Source organism: Camelus ferus, chromosome 4 (genome assembly GCF_009834535.1).
Source record: "Camelus ferus isolate YT-003-E chromosome 4, BCGSAC_Cfer_1.0, whole genome shotgun sequence".
In the NCBI taxonomy this organism is placed as follows: domain Eukaryota; kingdom Metazoa; phylum Chordata; class Mammalia; order Artiodactyla; family Camelidae; genus Camelus; species Camelus ferus.
The window spans coordinates 40,308,422-40,335,394 of NC_045699.1; the positions used below are offsets into that span (position 1 = coordinate 40,308,422).

The 26,973-nt window shown below is 37.8% G+C and overlaps 1 protein-coding gene and 1 pseudogene across 1 annotated transcript in view; one reads left to right on the forward strand and one right to left on the reverse strand.

Annotated features, from left to right (window-relative positions):
• GNA14 (G protein subunit alpha 14) overlaps positions 1-26,973 on the reverse strand; it is a 153,941-nt gene that overhangs the window by 76,426 nt on the left and 50,542 nt on the right. The gene's annotated exons all lie outside the window — the stretch shown is intronic.
• On the forward strand, positions 11,507-11,602 carry LOC116663445 (annotated as a pseudogene).

Consider the following 26,973-nt stretch of genomic DNA (forward strand, 5'->3'; position numbering starts at 1 on the left):
TGTTTTGCCTATATTTTCCTCTAGGAGGTTTATTGTATCTTGTCTTATGTTTAAGTCTTTGATTCATTTTGAGTTGATTTTTGTGTATGGTGTAAGGGAGTGTTCTAGCTTCATTGCTTTACATGCTGCTGTCCAGTTTTCCCAACACCATTTGCTGAAGAGACTGTCTTTATTCCATTGTATATTCTTGCCTCCTTTGTCGAAGATTAGTTGACCAAAATTTTGTGGGTTCATTTCTGGGCTCTCTATTCTGTTCCATTGGTCTATATGTCTGTTTTTGTACCAATACCATGCTGTCTTGATGACTGTAGCTCTATAGTATTGCCTGAAGTCTGGGAGAGTTATTCTCCAGCCTCTTTCTTTCTCTTCAGTAATGCTTTGGCAATTCTAGGTCTTTGATGGTTCTGTATAAATTTTATTATGAATTGTTCTAGTTCTGTGAAATATGTCCTGGGTAATTTGATAGGGATTGCATTAAATCTGTAGATTGCCTTGGGCAGTGTGACCATTTTAACAATATTGATTCTTCCAATCCAAGAGCATGGGATATCTTTCCATTTTTTAAAGTCTTCTTTAATTTCCTTCATCAGTGGTTTATAGTTTTCTGTGTATAATTCTTTCACCTCCTTGGTTAGATTTATTCCTAGGTATTTTATTACTTTAGGTGCTATTTTAAAGGCGATTGTTTCTTTACTTGCTTTTTCTGTTGATTCATCGTTAGTGTAAAGAAATGCAACTGATTTTTGAGTGTTAATCTTGTAACCTGCTACCTTGCTGAATTCTTCAATCAGCTCTAGTAGTTTTTGTGTGGACCTTTTAGGGTTTTCTATATATAGTAACATGTCATTGGCATATAGTGACACTTTTACCTCTTCTTTTCCAATTTGGATCCCTTTTATTTCTCTCTCTTGCCTGATTGCTGTGGCTAGGACTTCCAAGACTGTATTGAATAGGAGTGGTGATAGTGGGCATCCTTGTCTTGTCCCAGATTTTAGTGGGAAGCTTTAGAGTTTTTCAACATTGAGTACTATGCTGGCTGTAGGTGTCATATATAGCTTTTATGATGTTGAGATACGTTCCCTCTATACCCACTTTGGTGAGAGTTTTTATCATAAATGGGTGTTGAATTTTATCAAATGCTTTTTCTGCATCGATTGAGATGATCATGTGGTTTTTGTCCTTTCTCTTGTTGATATGATGTATTACATTGATTTGCATATGTTGAACCACCCTTGTGTCCCTGGGATGAACCCCGTTTGGTCATGATGTATAATCTTTTTTATGTGTTGTTGGATTCTATTTGCTAATATTTTGGTGAGGATTTGGGCATCTATGTTCATCAGTGATATTGGCCTATAATTCTCTTTTTTGGTAGTGTCTTTGCCTGGTTTTGGTATCAGGATGATAGTGGCTTCATAGAATGAGTTTAGGAGTATTTCCTCCTTTTCAGTCTTCTGGAAGAGTTTGAGAAGGACTGGTATGAGTTCTTCTTTGTATGTTTGGTAGAATTCCCTGGTGAAGCCGTCCGGTCCTGGACTTTTATTTGTAGGGAGGTTTTTTATTGCTATTTAGATTTCATTTCTAGTGATCGGTTTGTTCAAGTGGTCAGTTTCTTCTTGATTCAGTCTTGGTGGACTGTATGTTTCCAGAAACTTGTCCATCTCCTCTAGGTTATCCAGTTTGGTTCCATATAGTTTTTCATAATATTCTCGTATGATAGTCTGTATTTCTATTTTATTTGTTGTAATTTCTCCATTTTCCTTTCTTATTTTGCTAATTTATGCTGTCTCTCTTTTCTTCTTTGTGAGTTTGGCCAGAGGTTTGTCGATTTTATTTACTTTTTCAAAAAACCAGCTTTTGGTTTGATTGATGTTTTCTATGGTTTTTTAAATCTCTATTTTATTTATTTCCTCCCTAATCTTTATAATTTCCTTCCTTCTGCTGCCTTTTGGGATTTTTTGTTCTTCTTTTTCTACTTCTTTCAGCTGGTGGGTTAAATTGTTTATTTGAGGTTGTTCTTTTTTGAGGAAGGCCTGTATCGCTATAAACTCCCCTCTTAGCACTGCCTTTGCTGTGTCCCATAAATTTTGTGTGGTTGTGCTTTCATTTTCATTTGTCTCAAGGTATTTTTAATTTCAGCTTTCATTTCCTCATTGACCCATTGGTTTTTTAATAGCATATTGTTTAATCTCCATGCTTTCCTTTTTTTTTCCTTTGTTTTTCTGTTGTTGATTTCTAGTTTCATGGCATTGTGGTCAGTAAAGATGCCTGAGATAATTTCTATCTTCTTAAAATTGTTTAGGTTTCTTTTGTGCCCAAGTACATGATCAATCCTAGAAAATGTTCCATGTGCACTTGAAAAGAATGTATATCCTATTTTTGGGGGGTGTAATGCTCTGAAAATATCCACCAAATCTAATTTTTCTATTGTATTATTTAATTTCTCTGTTGCCTTATTTATTTTCTGTCTGGAAGATCTGTCTAGTGATGTTAATGCGATGTTAAAATCTCCAACTATGATTGTATTCCCATCAATATCCTCCTTTATCTCTGTTAGTAATTGTTTTATGTACTTAGGTACTCCTATATTGTGTGCATATATATTAACGAGTGTAATATCCTCATCTTGTATCACTCCTTTAATCACAAAATGTCCTTCTTTATCCTTCTTTATGGCCTTTGTTTTAAAGTCTATTTTGTCTGAAATCAGTACTGCATGTGTTTGCTTTTTTTGGTTCACTTTTTTGGGGAGTTAGTGGTGAAAGTGAAGGAAATGTGGAGGCTTTGAGCGACTGAGAGATGAGCAGATCTGAGAAAAAGATTTAGAAATGAAAATAATGTGAGAAAAGATGCTCTAAGCATTTTTAGGTTCTTCAAACCTTGGGGTTTTGGCACAAAACAAAGAATTTGTTGATGAATTTTCCTAACTGGAGTTAAAAATTAACACATTGTTCTTGGTCTTGTACTCTGAAGTATACTACAATTACATCAACTGGTAAATTAGGTTACCTATTTTGTTATGGCATATTTTATAATAATTACTCTCTGCTCCTTTAAAAATCCCAAGATCACCTCACAAAGAATGATTACTCTCCAATACAATATAAGAAATATGCTACAGAAGACCCAATTCATCCAGCACGTGGGCAAGGGCAATCTCTTCCAGAACAATCTACCATTGTAGCTCCATTTAACGTTGATACATTAGAGAAACAGGAGCTAATTTAAAAATCATTATTATTTTACCTTAGGGTTTTTTTTTTTAAATGCCTGATATTTTTGGTGCTTGTAACCAAATATAATTAGCCTGGTTAAGCACCATAATTAAAACACTTGCAACAATCAAGTTCTAATTTATTTTCCATCCAACATCAAGTAGTGGAAACCTTGCCAGATAATGAACATGAAACCCTGTTTTGCAGGCTGATGGGAGAAAAGCCAGGGGAATCCAACCAGGGTTTTCGAAAAGCTGCTGCCTGCTGTAGCTTTATGAGAATCCAGATAAGGACCAACTCCCAATTTACCTAGTGATGACCTTCTGGAAAAGCATATCCCAAGAAAAAAGAGCTATCAACATCCCACACTAGCCTTGTGGAAGCTAACAATTGTCACACATCTTCAAGGGAGCTTCATAAACATTCATCACTGATGAAATGGTGAAATCTCAATTATCAGTCTTGCTCTTTATTTCTCTTCCAGCCCAACTCTTGGATATGGCAAACCCCTTACTTTGTACCTCTGCCTAAGACTCTGCCGAAGACAGAGACAGGGAGAAAGGGATGCTAGCATTGTCTGTGGAGAAACTGTGTGTGCCAGCACTGTTCCTAACATTTTCATAAATGGCATCTCAATAAACAGAATTGGGACTAGATCTTGACCATACGGGAAAAAAATCAGATTTGTCTGGCACATCAAAATCGATTCCAGATGAGCTAAAGATTTATATATGAAAATTTTAAATAATCAACGTACGTCAAGAAAATAAAGGTGGCTATTTGTCCAATATTGAACTGGGGAAATTTAGACTTTTAAAATATAAACAAAATGTAAAATATGCTATTAAAAAAAAGACATGAAAAAACAAAGCCCTTGCTAGGGGAAAACTGTTCTAACATGACAAGGAATTGATATTCTTCCTTTTATGAGCTATTACAAATCAATTTTTAAAAGACAACAATAGTTGAAGAGAAAATATGGAAAATACAAAAAAGACAAGCTACAAAAAGAAAATACAAGTATGAACATTGGGGTGCATATGTCTTTTCAAATTAGAGTTCCCTCCAGAAAGGGGGTGGGAAGGGATAAACTGGGAGTTTGAGATTTGTAGATACTAATTACTATATGTAAAATAGATAAACAACAAGTTTCTACTGTATAGCACACGGAACTATATTCAATATCTCGTAGTAACCTATAATGAAAAAAATATGAAAAGGAATATATGTACATATATGTATGACTGAAACGCTATGCTGTACACCAGAAAGTGATGCAACATTGTAAAATAACTATACTTCAATTTAAAAAACAAAAACAAAAAAGAGAAAAGACAAGAAAGCATATGAAAAATGTTTGGCCTCACTATAATGAAAGGGTACAAAGGAAAACCATGAGATACCATATTGTGTCTATTAGAGGGGCAAAATTGACCAAAACTCCAGTGTTAGTGGGAATCTAAGAAAACAGACACCCAGCCCAATTTATTCCTGCAGCACCTGTACCCAGCCATGTGAAGCAGCATGACAGCTTGGATCAACACCATTCAAAATGTGGTATTATGTCACCCAGAAATTCCAATTCTAGGATTTCTAAAGAAAGTGTTGGACAAGTAGCCAAAGGTAAATGTAAGGGGACAGTGACCACAGCATTACACACCATTGCAAAAAAAAGAAAAAAAGAAAAATTAAATGCACAGTGGTAGGTGATGAAATCAATTAGTTACGGTAACTCTATACAATGGAAATATACAGCCAAGAAAAATCAATGTAGATGAATATTTCCTGACATGAAATGATGTTTCTAGTACAATAAATGAGAAAGTAACATAAAGCTGGGAGGGAGTATGATAAAGATTAAGAAGGCTCCCTGTGCTCAAATTCTAGGTCCACCACTCACGTGCTGCCTAACCTCAAACCTCAATAACTGCATCTGGAAAATGGGAATGATAATGGTACAAGCACTTAGACCAGTGCTTAGCCCATAGCAAACACTCAGTAGTGCTCGTGTTACTTAAAGGTAAAAGTCTGCACCCCGATGTTCATAGCAGCACTATTTACAATAGCCAAGACATGGAAACAGCCTAAATGTCCATCAACAGCTGACTGGATAAAGAAGATGTGGTATATTTATACAATGGAATACTACTCAGCCATAAAACCGACAACATAACACCATTTGCAGCAACATGGATGCTCCTAGAGAATGTCATTCTAAGTGAAATAAGCCAGAAAGAGAAAGAAAAATACCATACGAGATCGCTCATATGTGGAATCTAAAAAACAAACAAACAAACAAAAACAAACAAAGCATAAATACAAAACAGAAACAGACTCATAGACATAGAATACAAACTTATGGTTGCCAAGGGGGCGGAGGATGGGAAGGGATAGATGGGATTTCAAAATTGTAGAATAGATAAACAAGATTATACTGCATAGCACAGGGAAATATACACAAGATCTTATGGTAGCTCAGAGAAAAAAAAATGTGACAATGAATATATGTATGTTCATGTATAACTGAAAAATTATGCTCTACACTGGAATTTGACACAACATTGTAAAATGATTACAAATCAATAAAAAATGTTTTTAAAAAAAGTGAAAGTGATCCAGATTATTCTTATGCTTGCATACAAACACACACACACTTTTAAGTTGAATTATCATCACCAACTATTAATAGCGGTAATCACTGGGCAGTAGAGACACAGTGTTTGTTTTCGTTACTTATGCACAAAAAAGTAAGCAAAATTCTGTCTACATTTGGTTACGAGCATACCGTGTCTAATTAGTCGTCAAAGTTTAAATCTAAGAGATTTTGCTAAAAATTACTTTTTAAGTTTTAGTTATCAGTTTTATGGTCATAAAGAACACAGACACGGTCTGTTCTGTTTCCTCCCTGTTCTCAGTGGGACGGTTTCATATCCTGTAGGCTATTCTAATATTAATGTCAATGATTTATATGTATTTTTAAATGATACTATTAATACTTCACTGATAAAACTTCAGATTCCCCAAGATAATTGTGTCAGAACATTCTCTGATAAGATTTTTGGCTGAAAGGTCTGTGTTTATAAAATGAAGAACTGAGCTGCATTATTTCTTTTCCCAAAATTTTCAGAAAAGTTTAAGAATCCTGCTCTAAATTGCTCACAGACATGGAGCATATTATCCTGTTCTGGAAGCCAAATTAGGATCTCATTTCTACTTTGACAAAGATAAAATCTTGTGCTTGAATTACATGTTTTCGTGGCTGATTTTTCTTCTTTAAAATGTAAATCTAAAAGTGATGCTTTCTTACCCATCAAACTAGCAAAAATTCAAAAGAGAATAACAAAGTGTTGGTAAGTGTGTGGGAAAGTTGAAATTTTCATGCATTGCTGTTGGGAACAATAAATTAGTACAGACGCTTTGGAGAGTCATTGGCAGTATTTCTTTAAATAAAAATATGCATATTTGGGGGAGGGTATAGCTCAGCCATAGAGTGCATGCTTAGTATGCATGAGGTCCCAGGTTCAATTCCCAGTACTGCCATTTAAAAAATTATTTAAATAAATAAAAACCTAATTACCTCCTCCTCACCCAACAAAGACTGATTTTTAAAATATAAAAATAAATAAAATTTTTAAATATGCATATTCTAGATTGGTATCATATGATACTATGCAATTATTTAACTTTCTGAGACATGATCATTATACTGTGGTTATATAAGAGAATGACCTTTTTATTAGGAGATTAGTGATGGAATATTTTGGAGTGAGGTCTAAAATTTTAAAAGATTCAGTTAAAAAGGAACCTAGACACACACACAATTTATCTGTCTATCTAGAGAGAATAAGAACATTACAGACAATGTTTGTGTCCCTCAAAATTCGTATGTTAAACTCAGTTTCCAAGGGGATGCTATTAGGGGGTGGGGCCTTTAGGAGGTGCTTAGGTCATGAGGGCACCACCCGCGTGGGATTAATGCCCTTACAGAAAAGACTCCAGGGAGCCAAATCTCCCCTTCTGCAATATGAGGACATAGTGAAAAGGTGGTAGTCTATGAAATAGGAAACAGGCCTTCACTAGACACAGAATCTGCCAGCTCCTGGATCTTGGACTGCCCAGCCTCTGGAACCAGGATAAATAAATTTCTATCGTTCACAAGCCACCCAGTCTATGGTACTGTTACAGCAGCCCAAATGGACCAGGGAAGGCAGGTGAGAGGGGGGAATGAGAAAGAGAAAGCCTGTACAGGGAAATTAACTAATTGGGTATTTTAGGGGGAAAAAAAAAGCAGGTGATTATTGTACACTCTTTTAACTTCCTACAGGTTTGAAAATTTTCAAAACAAAAGAGTTGGAGAAAAGGTAGCATATCTTCATGTACACAAGGCAACAGGCGCCACTACACCACTGTTTGTTACTGGGAAGAACTGAAAATGGCCTACATGTCCAAACAAATGTTTATTTGTTGGATGAAATGTTTCCTAGCAATGAAAGGAGTGCATGGATCTAGCCCCACAGATGGATCTTATAAAGCAGCGCCGAATGAAAGAGAAATAAAAAGCAGGTTGCCACATGAGTCTTCGTCACTTATTTAAACATTCATTTTTAAGTATGCACAAAATGCACTGTCTCACAGTTGCACAGCTATGAAATGTATGGGGAATGGGTGCAAAGAATTCATGGCAGACACATGAAGGTGGACGCTAATGGTGGGGTGGGGGAAGATGAGGAAAAAGGAGGGGCCATGACAGAGCGTCCAGACAATCTTGATGAAAGCAGTCTACTTCTGAGCACATCTGGGGAATAATAAAGGTTTTAACTCTTATTATTACTTTCTTAATGGATCAGTGTTTTAGAAAGAAAGAAAATGGACTCATCCTAAAACTGAACTGCTCCAGGCCACCACCAAAACATCACCATGCATCTCCCTTTGTGTTAGCCAAGACCAGAGAACCAGCCTTCCTGTTCTTCGCAGTCCAGGTGGGTCACCACTGAGTGCCTGGAGCTCTCCCCCTCCTCACTCCTAACCAGTCCCAGGTTTCTCCAATCAGAAGTGTGTTTGAAAATTGCCTTGACAGTAACTGAAATGCTACACGTACATCCCACAGGTCCCTTTTCTTTTCCATGATGGTAACCCACAGGCAATGACCCTTTCACTTTCATAGCACTTCATTCTGACATGGGCTACGACCAAGAGAGAAATCAACCTGTTGGGTGGGGATGTCCGTTCACTGCAGCCCCCACCCTGTGCCTGAGGGCACACACTGAATAAGGGAATGGATGAATAAGTGAATGAGGAAGAAAGAGGGAGAGAGAAAAAAGGATGAGAAACAGAGAAAACGAAGTAACCAACTCAGTGGGACTATGGTGAGGTGACAGAGCCAGCCACAAGTCCCAGATTATTATACCCGAGAGTGCAATAATTCTGGCCCACTGAGAAAATAACCAGAACACGGTGTGTGTCAATAAAGTCACAGAGAAGTCAGAGAAGACCACCCTGGTCTGCCTGGGACCAAGCACATTTTCCCCAGCACTCCTGCTCCATCATTACCCAAACAATGTTTCATTACGGACAAAATACTGGTTAGCAGGGAACGCGAATGGCCCACATTAGGGAGCCTTTTTGGCAGAGGATGAAACTGTCTTTTCAATGACTAGCAAAAATATGATGGAAAAACAAGAGCAGGCCTGGATAAATGATACAAAGAAATAAGCTAGGTTTAAAACTGTTCCTTCCTCTGGTGGAACAAGGGGTACAGTGGTCAAGAGAACGATTTCATGGCGCCAGAGAAGGGCAGGTTACCTTTAGTTTCCATCACTACACTAGACACTCCCTAAACAAGTATGAAGAGGGGGGAAAAATACTGTTTCAAAAAAGCAAGGTGACATTTAGATAATATTTTTACATTAGCAATTTATACTCACATTTTGATTCCTTCGGGGGAATCCGAAGGGACTGCAGGGATTATCTTATTCAACCACCTCATTTTGCCAATGAGCTCGGAAAGCTAAATGTCTTCCCTGAGGCCTCCTAAAGGTTTAGAACTACAATCCAAGACTCCAGCCCCAACCCTCACATCTTGCACACGACACCACATGGTTCCTTCCTATACAATTCTCCACCCTCTGACATCTGTCTCAGCTTCCCAGTCTCTGAGGCTTCTGCTGGGAAATTAATTTCCTAAAAATTATTCTTAAGAAAATGAAGGGTATTTTGACATAGATTGGATAGTCCATAATATGAAAGTGTTATTAATACTCTTAGGTGTGACAAAGGTGTCTTGTTTTTGCAGAAGAATGTTCCTAGAACATGAGAGCTGCCACTCCAGGAAACCTGCAACTAACTTTTAAATGTTTCCGCAAAACAGAAAAGATAAACAGACATGGATGTAGATAAAGAAACATGGCAAGATATTTAAAATTATTGAATTTAGATGAAAAAGAAGGGGAATTCATTATAACATGGTTTCCTTTTTTTTTTCCTCAAAACATTGCCTAATAAAAATGAGGAAATGTAGATACATTTTTAAAAATCATTATTTTAAAGCATCTTCAGTTTTGAGTAATATACTTCAACTCAGAGCCCAGGTGCTCAGACATGTCATGTGACATAGCTAAGCAGGCCTTCCAGGGAAGGGGGTTTAATGGGTTCCCAATAGCACGTCTAAACCTAATAACAGCAAAATCACATCTAGAAAGTGTGTGTAGGGAGTGACAGGAACCAAGTGAGGTTGTGCACTTGGCATAGATGAGGAGACCTTGGACCCAGATGTCACTGTGTGCCTCTCCATCCATAAAAGGTGCAGTGGGAATGGAGACTGGGGTCTGCCTTCTATAGAAAGGCAGAGGTAGCCTATAAAAAATAAAATTCACACACTTACCACCTTTGTTTTCCTCTGTATTCTAAAGCAGTAACTCCACAGCATCTAACCCTGTGTTGTATCTCCCCTAGGAAGTACCATTAGTGAAAATGGAAACCCTCCCCTGAGCATCTGAGCACAGGGAGCTGAGTGAGTATCTGGGTCTCCTCTGGTGCTGCCTGGCTTTGTTCTTTCCCTTCTCTTTGAGCCTGATTTAAAGTCTGTTGCTGTCCACTTTCACATGAGCCATAAGGAATATAGTCTCTCGGGATTCTTGGCTATGACTCCACAAATTCCTCTGAGTCTAAACTCGTATTACTTCAGAGAGCTCCCTCAGCCAGGATAATTCTCAAATGTTTAGTCTTCCCTCCCAGACTTTTCACAAATACCAACTTAGATCCCAGTTTCTTTTAGTTTTTATACAGAAATTTAAACAAGCTTCACAAGTGTCACCTTGTACCTATTAAAATATTTTGCAGATACTATCTATATCTATATTTAAATATAAAATAGATAGACACGTTTCTACTGTATAGCACAGGAACTATATTCAATTATCTTGTAGTAACCTCTAATGAAAAAGAATATGAAAAGGAATATATGTATGTATATGTATGATTGAAACACCATGCTGTACACCAGAAATTGACACAACATTGTAAACTGATTTCAATAAAAAAAAAAACTGAAAAAAAAAAGTCAATCCATTAAAAAAAAAAAAAAAAAGCATGGTATTGCTCCCTCTAGGCCTCTAAATTGACTCCACACAGAGCTGGGCAGTAAGGATGGGCAAGCTTAAGCTGATCACACCTGGTCTCGTCCATCCCACTCTGTTGGGTCAAAATACCTTCCCAGACCTGTCAAACAAATTTACTTACTGGGATACACAGATCCCTCTGTCAGAGGATAAGAAATCTTTTAAAGATGGGGAAGATTGAGATCAGAAAAACCACTATAATAAGTCATGCAAGTGATATCAATATTTCATAGTTTAACCACTGTTTATCCATCAACAGAGGAAGAGATAAACAAAATGTGGTATATACATACAATGGAATATTATCCAGCCTTAAAAAGAAAGGCAATTTTGATACATGCTACAATATGGAGGAACCTGGAAACATTACGCCAAGTGAAATAAGTCAGACACAAAAGGGAAAATATTATACGATTCCACTTACAGGATTTAACTATCTGGAATAGCAAATTCACAGAAACAGAAAGCAGAATGAAAGTTTCCAGGAGCTGGAGCAAGAGAAACAGAGTTACTGTTTAATGGGTACAGAGTTTCTCTTTGGGATGATGAGGGAGTTCTAGAAATGGATGGTGGGGATGGTTGTGCAATATTGTAAAAGTACTTAATGATTGCATTGCACATTTTAAAATGGTTAAGACAGTACATTTTATGTATTTTTAATCACAATAAAAAATTGTGTTGCTCACTTCAGCAGTACATATAGTAAAACTGGGACAATACAGAGAAGATTAATAGGGTGACACATAAATTCATTAAGTGTTCCATATTTTCATATAAATATTGAATCACGACAACATTGTAAAATGACTATAATTCGATAAAAAATGTTAAAAAATTGAATCACTATGAGGTACACTTGAAACTAATATTGTAAATCAACTATATGTCAGTTTTTCAAAATGTGTTTAATAAGTGTTTCTAACTCTTAAGCCAATGCTTAGCACAAAACTCATGCAGCTGGGGTGTGATTACGTTTTCCTTCAGCTAGCTAACTTATTACTATACTAACAAACATCAAATCTGTATCTTATTTTCCTATTGCCTAATTCCTACCAGTCAAAAGGGGCATTCCAGAGGGCACTTCTTTCTTAGAAAATCTCTCCTCTTTCGCATTGCTTCATCTTTCTCTTTGGGATAAAGCTCAAACAATGTATCACTGACTTTCTTTGGAGGATTTCAAAGCCTGATGAACTAAGAAGTTTTCAATCCACAGCCAAGTTTTCAGCCACATGAATTATCCATATAGATTCAGAAATGATTCCCTCTTACATCCTGTGAGTCTATAGATGTTGCTGGAATAGCTAGCTATGGGATTTCATTAGAAAATTTCAGCAGTCGTAAAAAAGTAAAATCCTAGGCTAACACTATGTATTCAGAAAACTCAGAAATCATTAAATTCAAATCACTGAATGGAACTTAATGGTGAGATCTTGAGAGCCCATAATGTGAATGGGTTTGTGCTAGGGTCCTGAAGATACATCATCCCTTCTCCCAAGGACACTGTCTGAGTGGGCAAGACACATAACAACACATCATTTAGACAAAGCTAGGAAATGTAGTGAGAGATCATGTGCCACATTGAGTGGAAGAGGTAAGTGCTATTGAGAGTCTAGGGAGAAAGAAAAATAGTCTGAAGAGTCCTAATAAGGATGGAGCACCTGAAGTGAATGAGTGAGGACTAAGAGCAAGGAAGCTACCGAACACCACAAATGAAAGGACAGAATCCAAAAGGATGCTCATGTATGAGTTAGGAGGAGGGCATAGGAGGGAGCCACGAAGCTAGAATAAGGGATTTATTCTAGGAAGGAGAAAGTAACATGAAAAAGGAAGGCAGTAACCTAGCAGAGTGGTGAAGGAGGAGTGTTTTGAATGATTGAAAAAAACCTCTTAGAAGAAAACATAGGCAAAACATTCTGATATAAATCTTAGCAATGTTCTCCTAGGGCAGTCTACCCAGGCAATAGAAATAAAAGCAAAAATTAATGAATAGGACCTAATTAAACTTATAAGCTTTTGCACACAGCAAAGGAAACCATAAGCAAAACAAAACAACAACCTATGGAATGGGAGAAAATATTTGAAAAAGATGAGGCTGATAAGGGCTTAATTTCCAAAATATATAAGCAGCTCATACAACTTAATAATAATAAAAAAAAAAAAAAACCCAATCCAAAAATGGGCAAAGACCTAAACAACCAATTCTCCAATGAAGACATACAGATAGCCAATAGGCACATGAAAAAATGCTCAGTATAACTATTTATCAGAGAAATGCAAATCAAAACTACAGTGAGGTATCAACTCACACCAGTCAGAATGGCCATCATTCAAAATTCCATGAACGATAAACACTGGAGAGGGTGTGGAGAAAAGGGAACCCTCCCATACTGCTGGTGGGAATGCAGTTTGGTGCAGCTGTTACGGAAAACATTATGGAGATTCCTTAAAAGACTAAACACAGCAGCACTATTTATAATAGCCAAGACATGGAAACAACCTAAGTGTCCATCAACAGATGACTAGATAAAGAAGTTGTGGTATATTTATACAAAGGAATACTACTCAGTCATTAACAATAAAACAATGCCATTTGCAGCAACATGGATAGACCTGGAGAATGTTATTCTAAGTGAAGTAAGCCATAAAAAGAAAGAAAAATACTATATGATATCACTTATATGTGGGATGGAAAAAAAAAAAAAAGACAAATGAACTTATTTACAGAACAGACTCACAGACATAGAAAACAAACTTATGGTTACCAGTAGGGGAAGGGGGTGGGAAGGGATAAATCAGGAGTTCAAGATTTGCAGATACTAACTAGTATATATAAAATAAACAAGTTCATACTGTACAGCACAGGGAACTATATTCAATATTTTGTAGTAACTTGTGAGGAAGAATATGAAAACAAATACATGTACTGTTCATGTATGACTGAAGCATTATGCTATACACCAGAAACTGATACAACATTGTAAACTGACTATACTTCAATAAAAAATATATATATATACAAAAAAAAAAAAAAGAATTTACTAGTGGGTGGCAAAAGTCCCAAATGCCCAAAAGCACCTATTAGCTGCTAAATTCCACTGGAAAATTTACAACAAAAAATACTATAGTTGTATCTCTTCGGTAAATGGTGAGCTGGGAGGTGGTATCAAAATCTACACATACTTATGACAGTGTGTTGTGCATGTAAGTATTTTTTTAAATGCCATACTTGTTTCACACTTGACTGAACATATATGTACAACCATTCTTGATATCATAACCTAAATTTTTTTAATTGTAAGATCAAGTAACTTGCTTATACTTTGTTTTATTTTTCAAAATGAAATTCCAACTAAGAAATTCCCACCCCAGTATTTAACACAAAAGACTGGAACACATTCTAAGTGGGCTCACTTCAGTCTTTTTTTTTTTTTTTTTTAAGTGTTTTAAACTAGTTTATTTCAGCCCCCATCAGAGTTAGATCCCAATATCAGTTTTACAGGCTTCTGGTAGCAAAATTGGGTATCTGTTATCCTTTTGATAATAGCAACTTCAGAGTCTGTATGAAACCAATCTGGCATTTGGGTTGTTCACACAAATGCAGTAATTTAGTGGCAAGGGATTAAAGTATTGAACCCTCACCACATTCTATTACCCAGCAAATGTCAACTCAAGGACTAAAAATCAAATGAGGATGAGATTTTTGGAGCAGGGAATGCCATCATCTCAACTATGGAATCTAATGAAGATCCCTTGTTCTCTTCTGAGCTCATGTTATATATTAATCTTTAGGAGCCAGGTACTGAATCAGTTTCCTTAGAATGTGAGACTGTTTCCATGGTGACAGTAGCTTGCTCCTTTAAACTCCAGGACAAATGAATGGAGCATTCAGTAAATCAGGCAATTTCTAGGCATTTTCAAAGCCTAGGAACAGACAGCTAATGGCTACAAGCCTTATCAAACACTGATTTGTTTCATTTCTAAGTGCTGAGGAGGCCAATGACAGAGAGATGTATCCCAAACCGATACTGACCCTGGATCAAATGTAAAATATGCCTGCTTCTTTCTCAGAGGGGCTTATCTTGTCAAATGGGATTGCGCTGGCTTCACCCTGGATGGCACTGACATTATGATTGTCACCCATTCAGGCAGAACACAGTAAGAGGAAAAAAATTTTTCTATCAGTGATGCTTTCAAAGTGAAGTGGTGCTTTCAAAATACGAAGGTTGGTTAATCTCATGTTTTCAAAAGGTGACACTGAGCTCAAGAATCTAAGTAAATAATTTTTAAAGTCTACGTAATCCTTTGTTTTGTGAACTACCTATTAGATAGTTGTCGATGGAATGCAACTTTGGCTCTTGCGGCCGTATGTGTTCATTTGTTAGAGTTCACATAGAATTGCTTTAAAGAAAGACCAGCTCTGATTTTAAAGACTCTCTTAGCCAAATTTCACATGGCCACGGGTTAGGAAGTCTTTCAGGAACTGCAATTTTCACAAAATAACATCAAACCCATCCTTCAGCTCATTTGATCTATTTAGCTGTAAAATATAGATTTGCCCTTATTTAAGAACAGAAAACCCTCATCAGACAATATGCCTCAAAGTAACTTCCATCGGATTCTTATCAAATTATTTTTTGAGAATCGTCCACAGATAACTGTTTTAAGGACAAACTTTCCATCCCTTCTTCCATACACGTGGTTCTCAATCTTGGCCACCTTGGCCACCAATCTTCAGGATCTGAAGAGCTTAAGATAGAAGGCCACCTTCAGGGATTTTGATTCAATCGATCCAAGGTGGGGTCCAGGCAGAAAAGACCCCTGGTGATTCTAAGCTGCAGCCCAAGTTGAAGACCACTGACATCCAGAGACAGTCAGGGTGGTTAGACGTAATGAGCTCACTTTTAAAGTACTTATTATTACACAAGGTGTATACACATGAATACATTTCTCCTTATTTAAAAAGTTAAAATTTTACACTTAAATCCTACATTGGCCATATGCACTGCTCCCCTCCATCCTCAGTCCTCTCTCAATGATGGGCTGTCTTCCAGAACTTTTTCTGTTTACTTGCATACATATGTATTTTCATGACATATTAGTGAATATACACATATTCTTTTCATTTTTATATATACTTTTATTTTATATATATATATACTTCTCATTTTTCAAAATAATTTTTCACTGTGTCATACCATGCATAATATTCTCCTACACTGTTTTCACTTAACAATAAGACTTTGAGCTCTTTCCATGTGGTGCTTCTCTGCCTCCTTATTTGTAACTTCTGCACAGTAGGAACATGCCATATTTTTAGAAGCCATCCCTCTAAATCCATGCCATCCAATATGGTAGCCACTGGTTACAAGTGGCTATCAAATACTTGAATGAGGCAGGAATGAACTGAGAAGTGTCCTATATATAAATACACGCCAGATTTTGAGTACTTACTACCAAGAAAAAAAGAATATAGGATATAATAATAATTTATAAAATTAAATAATTTTCTATCTTAAGTGCATGTTGAAAGGATAATATGTCAGATTACCAGATCACATAAAATATAACATTAAAATAAATTTCATCTGTTTCTTTTTACTTCTATTAACGCAGTGATTAGAAAACATAAAATTACTTATGCAACTCACATTGTGTTTCTATTGAACAATTTTGTTTTAAAAGATGGGTGTTTAAGCTATTTGTAGTTCATTTACATTACACTGCTGATTACATTATTAATTTATAACTAGCTAACTAACTAGTATATCTCTCTGCTTTTCAACTGTGGCCAAAATTTGAATCTTGGGAGAGTGAGCTGGAAGTCTCAAACACTTTGCTACTTTTTAAAAAACTGCTTGTATTTATCTTAAACCGGCAACCAGACCCCAAGAGCACTGTCTGTTTCTCAGCAAATGTTGCCCTTGGAACGACCTTCATGAGTAGTAACTGATAATACAGTCGTGCCAGGCCAGGTGTTTGCTCTCAAATGTACCATGTGTTTATTAGTTAGAGATGATCCTGCCAAACAAATCAGCACATAGAGATACATTACAGATCTCAACCTGTGACGCAGATCTAGAGGTAACATATGAAATGCCTTTTACCTAATCTTATTTAGAAAGCAAGATGGTTAGCCTTCTCCAATTTTCATATTTACGAAAATGCAAGTTGTAGCAAATATGGTTCATGTTCCAAGTTTTCTGCACGAGAATTCAAATGTAAGGTACTCTGCAGCCTGAAAGCTTCTTAGGAGAAATCGTGACTCATAAGCTTCCTCTGTTATGAGGTCACTGACACGTGGGAGTCTAAAAGGGTGCACTGGTAAATGGAAATACACATTGCCAGATGTGGCTGGTGCTTTAGCTGCTCTCTCTGGTGCTGGAGGGACCAGAATTGTCCCGCCCAATGGGTTTCCTGAGCAACTACTATATGTCACGTCCTGTGAAATGGCTGTGAAGAGATCATCATGTTCGCTGCTCCCGAGGAGCTCAGAGAATGGTGAGGGAGAGACAACCCAAAGAAGCCACTTCTTTAAGGTAGACAAACAAGTATGCCTTTATTTCTGAAACAACTGCCTTCCAAATTTTTAGTCTCTTTACTGAGATATAACCTACATACTATAAAGTTTACCCAATCTCATGTGTACAAGTCAACGGTTTTAGTAACTGTGCTAAGTTGTACACCATCTCCACAATCTCATCTTAGAACGTTTCCGTTATCCCCAAAAGAAACCTTGTACCCATCAGCAGGGATTCCCCATGCCCACACCATGCCAGCCCAGGCAACCACTCATCTACGTTTTGTTTCTAGAGATTTGCCTATTCTGGACAGTTCAAGGTGGGATCACGTAACATGTGCTCTTCTGTGACTGGCTTCTTTTACTCAGCATAATGTTTTCTGAGGTTCATCCATGCTATAGCCTGCATCAGTACCTTACTCCTTTCTATTGCCAAATAGTATTCTATGGTACGGATGTACCAATTTTGTCTATCAACTGATGAACAGATAAACATTTGGGTTGTTTCTACTTTTTGCCTATTATGAATTATACTGCTGTGAACATTCATGTGCAAGTTTTGGTATGGACATAGGTTTCAATTCTCTTGCATAGATACCTGGGAATAGACTTTCTGGTTCATACAGTAGCTCCATATTTAACCTTTTGCAGAAGCTCCATATTTAACCTTTTGTGGAATTGTCAAGTATTTTCCAAAGTGGCTGCATCATTTTACATTCCCATTAGCAATGTATGAGTCCTCCAATTTTAATGTTCCTGAATATGGGCACAACTAATAATCCATGTGCATATTTAATATACTGATCTCTTCCTTACATTCTTTAATAGCTCTTTGTTATTAAATTAATGATGCACCTTAAATTAGTCGCATCCTAGAATAAGGGAAACAAAACGATAATTTACTGAGCCCCAAACAAGTACCAGGCACGCCTTGTTGAATGCTCATTTACCCTATAATAGAGGCATTACCTTAATTTATTAGATGAGGAAATGGAGGTTAAAAAATGGACCATAATTATATAGCCACCACCACTGCACCATGGTAGTATTACCATTTGAACTTGGGTTGGCTTTCTGCCAAAGTCCAATTTTCCTCTCTACTTTCCCACTGTTGCTCAAAGATGAGCAAAGGGTAATATGTACCTTCTATGATTTCACTGAGACAGATAAATACACAAATACATGAATTCAAGATAGGCTGTGATAAGTGCTCAATAAAAGGAATTTTTAAAATATTCTAGAGTGGCCAGAGATTCAATTTGACAGGAAATAAACATTGGAAAGTATCTGGGGGTGAGTGGTATTTAAGGTGGGTCTTGTTTAGCAGGTGTGGGCAGAACATCTTAAATCAGTGCTGTAAGGCCATGCCATCCAATATGGTAGCCACCAGCCACATGTGGCTACTGAGCATTTAAAACATGACTAGCTCAAATTGAGAAGTGCTGTAAAAACACACTGGATTTCAAAGACTTAGTATTAAAAAAAAGAGTGTGAAATATCTTATTAATAATGCTTATATTGAGTACCTATTTGGTAATATTTTGGATATACTGAGTTAAGGAAAATATATTTTTTAAATTAATTTCACCATGAATTAAGCCAGAAAGAGAAAGAAAAATACCATATGATAATCATTTATATGTGAAATCTTAAAAAAAAAAAAAAAAACTTATTTACAAAACAGAAACAGACTCACACAGAAAACAAGTTTATGGTTACTGGCAGCGGGGAAAGGGTAGGAAGGGTTAAAATGGGAGTTCGAGATTTGCAGATACTAATAAATATAAAATAGATAAACAACAAGTCTATACTGTATAGCACAGGGGACTATATTCAATATCTTGTAGTAACTTATGGTGAAAAAGAATATGAAAACGAATATATGTATGTTCATGCATGACTGAAGTGTTAATGCTGTACACCAGAAATTGACACATTGTAAACTGACTATACTTCAATTAAAAAATATATATATATTAAAAAATAAAAATAAAGGCAAGTCAGAGAAAGTCTTTCAGAAAGTTAAGGTAGAAAAAAATTTTTCACTTTTTTTTTGCTTTTTAAAATACGATTAACAGAACTTTAAAATTATCTATGTGGCTCATATTTCTACTGGATAGTGCAGCTCTAAGAAATAAAGATGGCAGAGGATATGTTGGAATCATCGACTGCTATCATTGAAAAACGAAGAGATGTCACAAGAAACAAACCTGAAAAAGTAGGTGAAGCTGTAAGTGTTAAGGGCTTTGATGCCCTGCGATGCCAAGCAGTTTGAACTTCGGTCTGGATATAATAGGGAGTCAAAGGTTTTGATAGGAAAGTGAAAAAGTCAGGTCTGTGCCTTAGAAAGTGGATGTTGGCAACCCCTAGTCAACAGGACTGACAGGCGTGACAGGATGAAAAACCACCCCCACCCACCAACTCTCCAAACTCACAAAAACGCTGGAGCAAATGTAACACCACAAAAATACACAGCCAAATTTGAAAAAGCAGGAAAGGGAACTCCCAGCTGCCATAAACAGGAGGAATTAAATGCCAGAGCAATAGGTCAAGAAGCTCAGGTGTGTCGAACAGGACACAGGCCATTAGATCTGGGGGCTGAGCCTTTCACGTCTGTGTGGGGAGAGGAGAGAGGTCACTGCCTCGCACAAAAAGGGAGGAGAAATTGAAACACATGCATAAAATGGGCACTAGAAAAACTTCTCCCAGTGGAGGCAGGGACCGAAGCTTGGAAAAGAGAAGTCAGTAAAAAGATTAGGAGCCCATGCAAGATCCTACAAAGAAACAGTGTAGGAAAGTTGGGAGAAGGTACTGCCTGGTGAATTAAATAAAGACAGTGTCAAAAAGAGGGAGAGAAGACAGTAGTGCCAGATGCTGGGCAGGCATGGAAATGGACAAAGGTGAGATAGTGCTTTTGATGTGGTGATTAGAGGTCACCCCAGGCCTCCCAGAGAGCAGGATCGGCATGGTGGCTGGATACAAATAGCAAGGATGGCCCAAAGTGGATTTCTTTGAAAGTTTTAGAAGTGAATTGGAAGAGACAGGCTGTTGGCCTCTTGAAGAGAGAAGCTGAACCAAGGAATTTCTTCCCATTCAGAGGAAGTCAGTCAATCAGAAGAGTCATTCCAAAGATCAAGGCAAGAGTAAGGATCGATGAAGAAGCAGGGTAAGAGGAGATGATGACCACAGATGGAGCCTTCAAGAAGGTAAGGGGCACTGACGTCCAGCAGTGATATCAGAGTGATACTCATCTAAGTCACGGAGGTATCTTGGAGTGGGGGTGGCTGAGGGCACCCAAGAAGGTCTGATGATATGGCTACTGGATTGAGAGGAGGGAGTCCCCCGAAACAGTGATGGGTGGCAAGGAGGGCCTGGCTGCCATCGGACTCCCATGAACACTATCTCAGAAGTGGCCCAAAAACCGGGGTTACCCAGGGCTGCCCAGGGCTAGGTGCAAAAAAGTGCCTGCAGAACCCTGAAGAGGTGAAGTCTTGCTGAGAAGCCAGAGTGGGTACGGGGGAAAGTAAAACCAAAACTATAGGGAAAGCATGGGAAACTAGGCAGACACAGGTATAGAGACCAGGCCCCAAAACACAACACAGGGCAATGGTCAGTTTGGGCTGCTCAGATGTTACGAGCGGTTAATAGTCGAATGAGAAAAAAATACTCATTTCGTCATTTATATTTATCCTCAACAGTGTCGTTATTTAAGTAAATGGTAAGCAGCATGTCCATTTACAAGTGAGAAAAGACATAGAAATATGAAAATAATGTAGCAATTGTTTTCCTTCAACCCCTTTGCCTTTCAACTCCATCATTCATTCATTTAATCCTTCTGGGGCTCCTATACTATGCCAGTTTCTGGAGGGTGAGAATGTGGAAGAGTAGAACCCACATTGTATTTAACCTGAAACTAAACCTTTGTCCTGAGAATTTAAACTCAGTGAGTTTTGAAATCTCTGTTTATAGACAAGCCAAGAAAACGGTCATCAGTCCTTTCTTCCAGGAGCTGGAGAAAGGTCACCGACGGACCGAACAAAGTCAGGAGCCCCTGACATCAATGCTAGGGTGTCCCACTGCAGGAGAACCTGTCTTCACTTGGGGCGTGTTCACACTGTGGACATGCTGGCCTTCCAGCAACGTGGAGGAGCAACTGAAAGAGGTAGCTTTCAATTTCAAAGAGGCGGCTGAGAACAAAGGACTGAGGGGAAAGGCCTAGCAGTGGGAACTGGAAGACCCAATGAAGAGTCTCTGGGTGAGGCAGAAAAATCAGGTCGTTTGGAAAACTAGTTGATTTTCATCAGCAGTGAGCAATTTTTTTGGCCAGTGAGTGATAAGGAATTGAAAAAGAAACAGTCATAGTGGCAAAAAAATGTTTCACAAGAAAAAATATATATATACATATATATATACATATATATCAGCAGAACAAACAGAGACCTAACTTGGAGGGAGGAAAGATGATAAAACGTGTCTGTCAAAGTACTTAGACTGGGAAATAACAGCCAAAAAACATTCAGACAAATCTTACATCTTCTTCCTATTTTGGATCAGTCTTACCTTTGGGTTATTTCTCTCTTTCCACCTCTCTTTCTGTCATGAAATGAAAACAAATGCTAACTTCTTCGTTCTATACAGTATGTAATGAGACATTAGTTCCAAGATCATTCCAAAAGCTATCTGACAAGAGGCAGCTTTGCTTCAGTACGCAATAAACTGATCTGTGACCTGTGATCTGCAGGTTTTAAAAATATTTCTGTTAGAATCACAATCTGTGATTAGAAATGGAAATTAACTAGCTACAAATGAAAAATCAAATTAGCTTGAATTAGCCAAGGTAATGGAGTCTATCAAAGACATTAAATATTTTAAAGCAGTAAATTAGCCTAAAAAGCATCCCGTGCCTTGCAAATCTTGCAAAAACCTGCTGCCTGTGTGTCTCCTGAGGACTCTGCACATTTTTAAAATGACGTCAGGCCAGATCCAATTAGAAGGGTGAACACGGGATGCTTCTGAATGTTTGGGGTCATAATTTAATAAGCCATCGCAGTAATTGGCTTAAATGTTCCACTGGTGGCTTCAGGGAGGTAATACGGCAGGTAGACAAGCACAGGGCTATAAGTGATTAGGAACCGCAGGTATAAGCCATGCATAATAAGCCCGCAACACGCTGTTAGTGCTAAATGCATTCTCAGTGATGTTATTTCAGCTAAAATTAGCTTATAGATCACTTTAACACCCTGCTTGAAAATCACTTTTCTCAAACCTTGAAAATATCCGGAGAATAATCTTGGTTGAATCTTTCTGTACCAAGGATGTTGGGGATGCAGGAGAGGGGAGCATTATTAGTGAAGACCTACGTTTCAGCTCCCATTGGGATATAACCAACCTATGCTCAAGGGATTGAATGTAAGTAAGCTGGCTCCACTTCTCTGTGATGGAGTGAAGTGGGGATGAGGGAAGACAAGGACTGAGCAGTAGAATGAGGAAGATCTTTCACCAAAACCTCTGAAAGACTCAGATGCTTGATGTCAGGTGGAGAACCATCATAGCTCAAAGACAATCACGGCCCAAAACAACTAGACTTATTGTCCCATCCGGGCACCACCATTTGTTTGTTTCTTTTAACCTGTGTCTTCTCCTCTGTGGTTACAAGACCAGAAACTGAGGGAGATTTGGAGGCTGGCATCCTACTAGCTCCACCTCAGGGAAAAGGGGAACCAGGAGGGAAGGCAGCACAAAATCAGTTTAACGAGAGAACGGACCAACACAGGGAGAGTAGTGGCCGCAAATATAAACACAGGTGTGTTGTAAAAACTAGTCTCAGCAACAGAATGATCATCTCAACCTTAGAGAAAAAGGCAAAGCAACATCAAGAGAAAGGATGAATTTCAGTTCCTTATTTCTTAATTAAAGCACTTGTTTGTTGGGTAATTTCAGGTGAAATGAAGGGGTTTCCCCTCCCCACCCCCTCCGGTTGCAAAGTAGTTAAATGCACACAGTAGCAGTACTGCTAAGAGTGATTAACGGAAGGAAAAACATTCACCCAATCTGGAGTCCATATATTGTATGTACTGTTTCTCCTCTTAATTTGAATAGATGGAAACATAAGGATTAACATACACACATTTTCTCCTCTCACTTTGTAATGGGTAGGAACATAAAGATTCTTATCAGCTGACACTCTCAGGATTATTCATTAATCTTTGAGAACCTCATGATGTATATAATGAACAGTAGCTATCACATCAGACAAGCCCTGATACATACTCTTGGTAACTTTCCTATTTACATGCCACATCATGCAGGCAGGCAGCCCTCTTCCTTGCTGAAGCTCTGCCATCTCCAACATGTGGTCCATCCAACCATGAGGCAGCAAAGGAAGAGGCAAGGGGGAAGCACCAACTCTTATCTGCATTGTTCCAGAAGAGACTCTCTGCTCAGAGTCACATGGCTCCAACATAACAGCAAGGGAGGAGGGGAAACACAGAGAGGCACAAAAATTTTTGGTAAACACTAACTGATGTCTGCCATACATTCTCAACTTATTAAACAGTGAATCATCTGGACACATGCCCAGCTTGGGGTAAAGTAAATGAGGGTACTAAGGAAACTTTGAACTTCTCTAGCAGGTAGTTTGAAATCACCAATCTCAGCTGGGGACAAAAGACAATGTTTGTGAACAAGTTGGGAGAAGGTTACTATTTCACACTTCATGATGGTACTCAACATGCAGGTTTGGGGCTCTGGCTCAGGCAAGGTGCAGAAGGTAGCTGTTGGGGTGCCATTTGATTTCAAATCTGGCTGGAATCCAATTTTCTCAACTTTAAGTGTAATGTCATGAAAACTAGATGTTGCTTCTTTTTAGAATGTGGGGCCCCTATTGAAATATCAAAGTTGCCTAAAGTTTCCACATGAAAAAAAATTAATTCTAGGCCTTACTTTAGAGTGATATTGAGCAACACTTGTTAATTAGAATCACCTGGAGTTTGGCGGGGTGGCGGTTTTTTGTTTTTTAAAGCTAGTGATGTCTGTGCCCCAACTTAGGCCAGTTGAGTTACAATGTCTAGGGACAAGCCCAGGTAATGATTTTATTTTTAAACTACCTGGGTAATTCTAAGAGGCAATTAAACTTGAGAACCTTATTTCAGAAGAAAGTCACCCCATCTCCTAGAAATTACTACTTGCTATTGGTTTTAAGGCTAGAAAGCTTAAGAAGTTAAATTAATGCTTGGGATCTACCCCCAGAGTCTGGTTTAATTGGTCAGAGTGGTGGAGACTGGACATTGAGGTATTTAAAGTTCTTCTGGTGATTTTACTGTAACACCAAGTATAAGTACTACTTATGGCAACACAGACATCCCTAACCCCTCTTGTCAGACCAGAGGTGGCTCGACTAAAATTGGGGAGGGGGAAGCAGCACAGGGTAGTGCTATCCGTGGTGCTGAAATGTCATTGCAAGGTATTTTTAATTGGTAGCGGCAATGAGCATTTATTTTAAAGATGATAAAACAAAATCTTCTACTGTTGCTATTTTCCAATTGAGATATATAAAACTTCTTATAAGCAAAGAACTACGGTTCCGTGTATTTTCAGTTCTATGTTATGGCTTGTAAAGGGAGAAAGATTTTGAAAAAGGATGCTTTGCCATTTGTCCAGAGACCAGATAGAGCAAAGATCAAAATAATTACGAATGATGCTCTTGGAAAATCCACATATTTTTATTTTTAGCTATGACAGTGTCCTATTTTTAAATTTTTTTAATTATCAAAAATTTTAAAGATATAAGATACTTTACTTCCCATCTAAACTTTGAAAGCATAAATGTTCATAATTGTTATTTTTCTGCTTAAGATGGAAGTGAAATAGTTTGAGAAACAGGTTATTTTCAGAGTAACATTCATTACTCTGAACATTCATTTACTGATACTTCCACTGAAGATTTCTATTTGAGACATTTGTGTGGCTTTATTAAAAAAAAAAAGGAGTTCACGTGATGTTATAACGCCAGTAATTAGAGAAGACCTAGAGGTTAATGTTTCCTACTTTTCCCTCCACATTCTTTACATCATTATCATAACTGAAGTGTCCAGTCAGTAATTTCATATATTCTCTCCATGGTCTAAAAACCTATGCTCATACCCTCAAAATCCTGTGGAGATGCTATATGTTCCATGACTCCATCCAGTAACTCGGTAACAAAAGTGTTGGATGAACACTTTAAACCTTCCCCAATTTATGACTGTTCTCTGAAACAGAGAAAACATTTTCCAAAGAAAATAACATTATGAGAATATGAGCCTGATAATGCTAACCTGAAAATGCCAAACATCTGAACCCCATCTTACCAGCAAATAGCTCAGAAATGTGTACCTCTTCTTTGCTAAATTCTAACCTTTCCCATAAAGCAGAAGTATGTGCATGCATGAAATCTAATACATCACATAGGAGTTTCTTTTGGAACAGATGTGCCCCTAGAGCTCCAGAAGCAACTGGGGAGGAAGTGCTTTAGGCTGACACTGAGGCATTTGCTACTATGATCCAAGGACTGTTTGAAGAGTTAATGAGGGGGAAATATCCCTCATCTTAAGGTAAAAATCACTCAAGAACTCATTTTACTTATTACCAGGATATAAAAGTTGAACACCTGCATTTACCACTTTGGGGAGAAGTAGAGTATCTGCCCCATACTTTCTTAAACACTCTACGCTTAAAAAAAAAAGAATTTCAAGATCGCTCATATGTGGAATCTAAAAAAAAAAAAAAACCAAACAGACTCATAGACACAGAATACAAACTTGTAGTTGCCAAGAGGGAGGAGGTGGGAAGGGATAGACTGGGAGTTTAAAATTTGTAGATACTGACAGGCATATGTAGAATAAACAAGATTATACTGTACAGCACAGGGAAATATATACAAGATCTTGTGGTAGCTCGCAGAGAAAAAAATGTGACAATGAATATATGTATGTTCATGTGTAACTGAAAAATTGCGCTCTACACTGGAATTTCACGCAACATTGTAAAATGACTGTAACTCAATAAAAAATGTTTAAAAAAAGAATTTTAGATAAATCCCATTTCCCCCTAAATGAAAGCTCAGAGCTTTGTCAATAGGGTTCGTATAGCAATAAAACAGAGTACAGTTCTCAGACCTTGAACATAAATCATCCTTCATCTATTCAGACATCTAATGAGTGGGTCTGGCAACCACGAGCCTTTAGTGAATTCAAGTCAAGGTGTTTTAAGAAATACACAAGTCCAACCATATTCCAATGATGCCCTTCCTCTGCCAAGGCCATCATCAGTCAGACAAGACTTCTTTTGGGAGGGCTCTCAGGAGGGAGCCATTTTACCATCAACACAACTAGAATCATTTTAGCAGAGCCTCTTTAAACTACCGATATTCCTTATCTGTAAATCGCACATTCTGGGAACCTGCCTATTTACTGACCACTTTCAAAGAGGGCTCTGCAGAATCCAGAAGCAGGAAGGCAGAGAAAAATTTTGAAGGAGATTCTTTGGAATTGCTGGTCACATTATCAGAGCTCCAGGGGACAGCTTTGATGATAAACTCCCGAACTTCCTCAGGCTCCGGTAGATCCCCATACCCCAGTTTCTGGCT